The following is a 6,495-nucleotide window of genomic DNA, read 5'->3' on the forward strand; positions in this document are numbered from 1 at the left end:
CTGATTTTGGAAACAAACCATTACACTCCACTTTGACATGGGAACTTCAGCCAAATTGGAACAAGCATCATTTGCCAACTTTACACCCTCCAGATACACTATATAGCTTCTGTTTGATTGATGTTATCCTACACCACGAGTCAAGTGGTCCAAAGCTCTAATAACAGCAACGACATTAACTTGGAGAAGGAGACAACTCTTGAGGTGCTGGCTTGGAAACTGGACATATGGCTGTAACTGTTTAGAATATTCTTCAATACATTAAATTCACAGTTTCTTCACATTTCATCAAACTTCAACCATTTATACTGATGAAAACTGAAAAGAGGTATAAATTTTATGATTCAAGTAAAGAGAGACAAACTACTCGTCATCGATGTCGTAGTTTTGGCAGAGTGATTGTAGTCCGGTGCTGTCCTCTGATTTTGCAATAACTTTGGTGCCGGAGACCGCAACTGGTTTCGTGATTACTTGAATCCGTATTGATGAAGACTTTCGAGGCACCTTGGCATCACGTTCAGTTTCTGAAACAATTGGATTTTCTGTTGACAACAAAACAAACAAACATGAAATCTGTCAGTATGCTTTAAGTGCAAGCTCAAATTCCACACAGATCCAATACACAATTCATTGATTGAAATAATTCATACAAAGCCACACGGGCATGAGAGTTTGCGCGCGTGAGTGCATCAACAAAACGCTAACGGTTACTGACCTACTGATTTGTCCACATTTATTGAGTGTTTACTTATCAATAATGGGAATGAGAACTCTACTATCGGAATAAATGACGCGTTTATTTGCAAAATTAAGACTTAGAATCGAAATTAAAATAGTGTTGGGCCCACAAATTTGGGAATCATTACTTGAGTTCTAATTCCAAAGGGGAGCTAGGGAATCAAGACTCTATTCCCGAAAATGATTTTTTTACTCCCAACTAAACTTCTTAATACTCATTTTATCCTTAATTTAAATAATAATTAAAAATTAAAAATAATGAAATTAGTAATAATAATAATAAATATTAAATTATAACTATAAAAATATTTTAATAAATAGTAATAATAACTTATTATAATAATAATTATTATTATAAATTTTAATTATAATAATTTTTTCATAAATAATAATATTAATAATAATAATTTCATTATTTATTATTAATGTCATTATATATATTTAAAATTATATAAAAGTGCAATGCATTTTTTTGTTTAAATATGTAGTAGTTTTATTGAAAAATATATCATGTACATAATACATAAATAAATATTTTAGAAATTTTATTGTGAAACGTTTTACTAATTTCCCATTAATATGTCAATTTAACAATTTATGCACAAATATATTTAAAAGTTCAATGCATTTTTTTGATTAAATATGTTGTGGTTTTGATGATTTAGCCAAACTATTGATAATTAAAAATAACAAAATGAATCGGAATGAGCTGGATCAAAATAGACTAAAATTAGAATCAGAAATAGAAATCATAATAAGTTATTTACTTGAGCTGTAGGAATCAGAATCAAAATGAAATTTATTTCCATTGATGTGTTTACTTTGTCTTGGAATCGGAATGAACTACCATAATTTACTAAAATACCCTTTGTTAATTATTGTCAATTGGTAATAATAATAATAATGAAATAAATAAAATTATAGTAGTAGTAATAACTTATAATAATAATAATAATAATAATAATAATAATAATAATAATATCATAATAATATTTAATAAATAATAATAATAAATAACAAAATCTATAAATAATAATAATAATAATTTCATAATTTATTGTTAATGTTTTTATTATTATGACTACTATTACTACCAATTGACAATAATTAACAAAGGGCATTTTAGTAAATTATGATAATTCATTCTTACATACTAATATAGTTAAAATAAAGTTTCGGTACTTAGTTTGCAGCTAGATTGTTATGTGCTTATAATCAATTGTAGTTTTATTTTACTTTTTTCATTGCTTGAGAATTCTGAAATTTTCTATGATTTTTTGGAACAACAGTTGTCAACTTGACGCTAATTGATCTTCCTCGGCTCACAAAAGCAATGGCTGGAAAGTTATATTTGTTTCCTTTCTTTTAATTTTGGTGTTTGCTTCTTGTATTTCAGGCCTTTTAGCTTTGTTTAATATTATTTTCATTAGCATTGGCAAGTGGCAGGGCATGTTGTTAAGATGAATTTTTTTCTAATTTGTGTTTCAATTAATCACTATCTTTACAAGTAACATGTCCATGGTCTAAATTCCAGAGCTAAAATCAATAGATTAAGAAATTTAGTATAAAAAATATATGTTCTGTGAATTTGTTTTTCGTATTTTTACATTTAGTATAAAAATTGGTATGACCAGAGGCATCACATTATATATTAGGTACGTAACACTAGCTAATAGCTAGCGTCAAATTAAGAAATTTTAATCAATAAATTAAGATTTTTTTAATTTTTATATTTAGTATAAAAATATATTTTCATTAGCATGTGTACGTCTATTTTTCTATTTTTGGGGATATGATGATATTTTCGTTAACATATTTGTCTAAGATTATTGATTGTAGGTTTGACATTCAATATGTCGGGTTCTTGCCCACACCACACTTAATGGATGATGATGGTAATCAAACTCAAGGTGATTCAGCCACTAGTGTTACTCATGGTGGGCTGCGACGTAGAGGAAGGTTGAGGTCAATTGTGTGGGAGCATTTTGAGAAGAAAGAAATTAATGGGATTAATAAGGCTGTGTGCAATTATTGTAATAATGCATTGGTAGCAAGGAGTACGGATGGAACAAAGCACTTGCACAATCATTGAAAGACATGTCAAGTGAAAATGAAAATGAAGGCCACAGAATTCCCACCAGTAAAGAAAGCTACCAATGAAAAAGGGAAGGTTGTGGTCGAAACTCATTTTGCTCCTAATTTTATGAGGAAAAAAATGGCATGCGCAATTGTCATGCATGAGTACCCTTTGAGTATTGTAGAGCATCAAGGGCTTTGGGATGTTATGTCTTCTCTAAATCAATTGTGAAAGATAGTATCTCGAAATACTATCAAAAAGGAGATTTTAGACATGTATGAGTGTGAAAGGGCCAAATATATCAGTGTATTGGAGCAAACGCAAGGTAGAATCGCCATTACAATTGATATGTGAACGGTAGAAAATCAAACAAAAGCATATATTGCAATCACTGCACACTTTATTGATGACACTTGGGCATTACGGAGTTAAAATATTTTTATGCTTAAAATATTTGAATGTTTTTATACCTTAGTGTTACTGTTCTTTAATGCATGTAATTTGAAATATTTTTAAGACATTAGTTTTACACTTGCTGATTATATTTCCTTTTTTTAAAGCTTTTTGGAAGTGTCTGGTTCTCACACAGCCAAGTGCTTTATGATAAGCTGATGGGTTCGGTTGTTGGAGCTCAACATTGAGCGTAAGTTATCCTCCATCACTGTTGACAATGTTGCTAGTAATGATCATATAATTGATTTTATGTTGTTGGCACTTGATAAAAAGGATCTCATCTTTGGTGGACAAAGGTTTCATGTTCGTTGTTGTGCCCACATTCTGAATTTGATTGTAAATGATGGTTTAAATATAATTCGTGATTTAATTGCAAAAATTCATAAGAGTTTTATTTTTTGGTCATCAATTAAAAGCAAATCAATATTTGATTAGAATGCATGTAAATTAGGCATTACTTCTGGTAGGAAATTAGTGTAAGATTGTCCAACTAGATGGAATTCCACATATCTTATGATATGTTCTGCATTACATTATAAGAATGTTTTTTGTCGTTTGAAGAAAATTGATGGACAATATAAGTGTTTACCTAGTGAGCATAATTGACAATTAGCTAGTGCCTTGGAAAATGATTTGAAATGTTTTTATGATTGTACAACATTGCTTTCTAGTACTAGTTATCCAACATTTAATCTACTTTTGCACCATGTATGTGTTATTAGATTGCGCTTGAATGAGTGGGTTTCAACTCCTAGGTATGATGAATTTAGAATCACAGCACATAAAATGATTGAAAAGTTTGATAAATATTGGCAACATAAGTGGAATACTGTCTATAGCATGTATCTTTAAACCTAGGTTCAAAATTAAGTTGGTTGAGTATTACTTTTCCATGATTTATGGGGATGATGCTACTTCTCGTGTCCAGACAGTGTGTGGTGATTGTCAAAGTATAATGAAAGAGTACAAAGCTAGATATGCATCAGCTATTAGTTCTCCTGAACATAGCTCTAGTTCTTTAAGTACTTCTCTTCTATGCGAAGTTTAGGTTCTCATAAGAGTTTAGCTGATTGGATTTCAGGGTTTACTAGTTTTTTAATGTTGGTAATGAGGAAGTAAAGGATGAACTAGACACTTATTTGGTTGAAAAGTTAGTACTGTTTAATGTTGAATAACATTTTGATGTTCTAACTTGGTAGAAGGTGAATGGTAGTAACTATCCTATATTGTCTCAAATTGAGAGAGGTTACCACTGTTGCTGCTGAATATGATTTCAAAACTGGTGGTGGATTTGTAAGTCCATATCGCAATAGACTTCATCCAAGCACATTGGAGGCTTTGATGTGTAGTCAAAGTTGGATACGTGCTCTTTGTGGAGGTATATGCTTTACATTTTAATTTTTATATTTTTATTTATTAACTAATAACTAACTTGATTTCGGTTTTCATTTGTATTTTTTTATTAGCTGTGACATCTACTTCTCCGGCATATGGCAAGATTCTTGATGGGGAACCAAAGATTAAAATAGATATAAAGGTTGTAGAGGTATATAGTTTTAGTTTATATTCTTTTGTAAAATATTGGTTAAGTTGAAATTGTTAAAACATGTTTTTATTTTTATCTTGTTATAGGTTCATGAAGAATTATAGAATATACATCAATGTTGACAGCTGTGAGAAGCTACTGCAAGTTTATGTTAAAAGCTTAGCATTATTTTGATTTATTTTGTAAAATTTGATCATTTGTAATTATGTTGAAGGCTTAGATTTATTATGTTTTCATTTATTTGGGGGCTGTTAAAATTTAATTATTTGTAATTTTGTTTTTAAATTTGTATATTCAAAATTATTTTTTTTTTGGAAAAAAGGACCCAATTACTGAGGTTTTGGGGAAAACAATTAAATGGGGATCGGGTCCCCTTTTGAATCCTTGCTCAATTCAAGGATTTTTGGGGACATACCCGAATTATCCCCAATTATAATTTTTTTGGGTATGGGGCGGGTTTGGGGATTGCTTCTAAATTGGGTTTGGGTTCGGGTTTGGGAATCATGATCCCTGCCCCAAACCCGCCCCATTGCCATCACTATTGCTATTGCACACTATTTCTCTCTCTATTTTATCTTTCACTAACTCTGATACCATTGTTATAAAATGAACACTCAAGCTTAGAAAATTAGCTGAAAAATAGTACATACTTTATTCATACTAAGAGTGCCATTATATAGGCAGTACAATAACAAACTTAGCAAATAGTAAGAATTAATAAGGCATTATCCTACGGATACTGTAGCTACTCTTCACTATTGTAATTATGTCCTAAAGATTAAGTAAACAGTAACATTGCTACCAAACTCTTCAAAGGCAAAGTGAACATAAGTACTTTATTAACAAAACTATGAAATTTTCAACAGCTTGATAGGTGCAAATTTTCGTGGGGCTTCTTTGACTGATTCGTAGGGCTTCTTTTCTCAGGTGCCGTAAATTGTTAATGATTGTTCTCGATTGACGGTGTTAACATTCGCAAGGGATGGCTACCAAACATGCCCATAGAAAACTAAATGTATTCATATTAGCAAAAGAAAAATGCAGCAATAAGCACATAAAATTTCAACACTAGCAGGTATGATCAAGTTTATTTATACATTTATTTTTTGACCAATTGTGGTAATTCTAAGCAAACATATCTCAAGGAACACACCGTAATTGTAATAGCTACTTAATTAACACAACATACTTACAGGTCAACCACACTAATGGAAATCATCAATCCATTGTATTAGTGCTTATTTTTTATTACCAGACAACATGAGAAATAAAAGTAAAATTTTTCTGCATAGTTCTTCAGATGAGTAAAATTCTTCTGCATAGTTCTTCAGATGGATTTTAATTCGTAGGCATTACAATAACAGTAATTTCTAAGGTTAGCTGGACTAATTTACTACTAAATCTGCCAAAACAAAGGCCCTTATTTACACCTAGGGTTTTATAGTCATCAACTACATCAAGTCTATATAATAACCAAAAGAACCCTAGAAATTGACATAAACCCAATTCAAAGAAAATCCTAAATAAGCACAAATTAGAAGTATTCATCCAAACTAGTTCAGTAATTAACACCTACGATTTTATTAAATAAAACAAAACTGTAATCCCTAGATCAGTTTCTAAATTACATATTCTAATGGTCAGATCAATAATGCAAAACCAACCAAGGTTCTTGTAACAT

General features: G+C 30.4%; 1 long non-coding RNA gene across 1 annotated transcript; it reads right to left on the reverse strand.

Annotated features, from left to right (window-relative positions):
• Positions 1-203: 203 nt before the first annotated feature.
• On the reverse strand, positions 204-688 carry LOC112097432. Its single transcript, XR_002904964.1, has 3 exons — positions 651-688; positions 368-542; positions 204-237 (listed from the first exon to the last, which is right to left on the reverse strand). It is a non-coding gene; the product is annotated as an uncharacterized LOC112097432 (long non-coding RNA).
• Positions 689-6,495: the final 5,807 nt, after the last annotated feature.

This window comes from Citrus clementina, unplaced genomic scaffold (assembly GCF_000493195.1).
Source record: "Citrus clementina cultivar Clemenules unplaced genomic scaffold, Citrus_clementina_v1.0 scaffold_6, whole genome shotgun sequence".
Classification (NCBI taxonomy): Eukaryota; Viridiplantae; Streptophyta; class Magnoliopsida; order Sapindales; family Rutaceae; genus Citrus; species Citrus x clementina.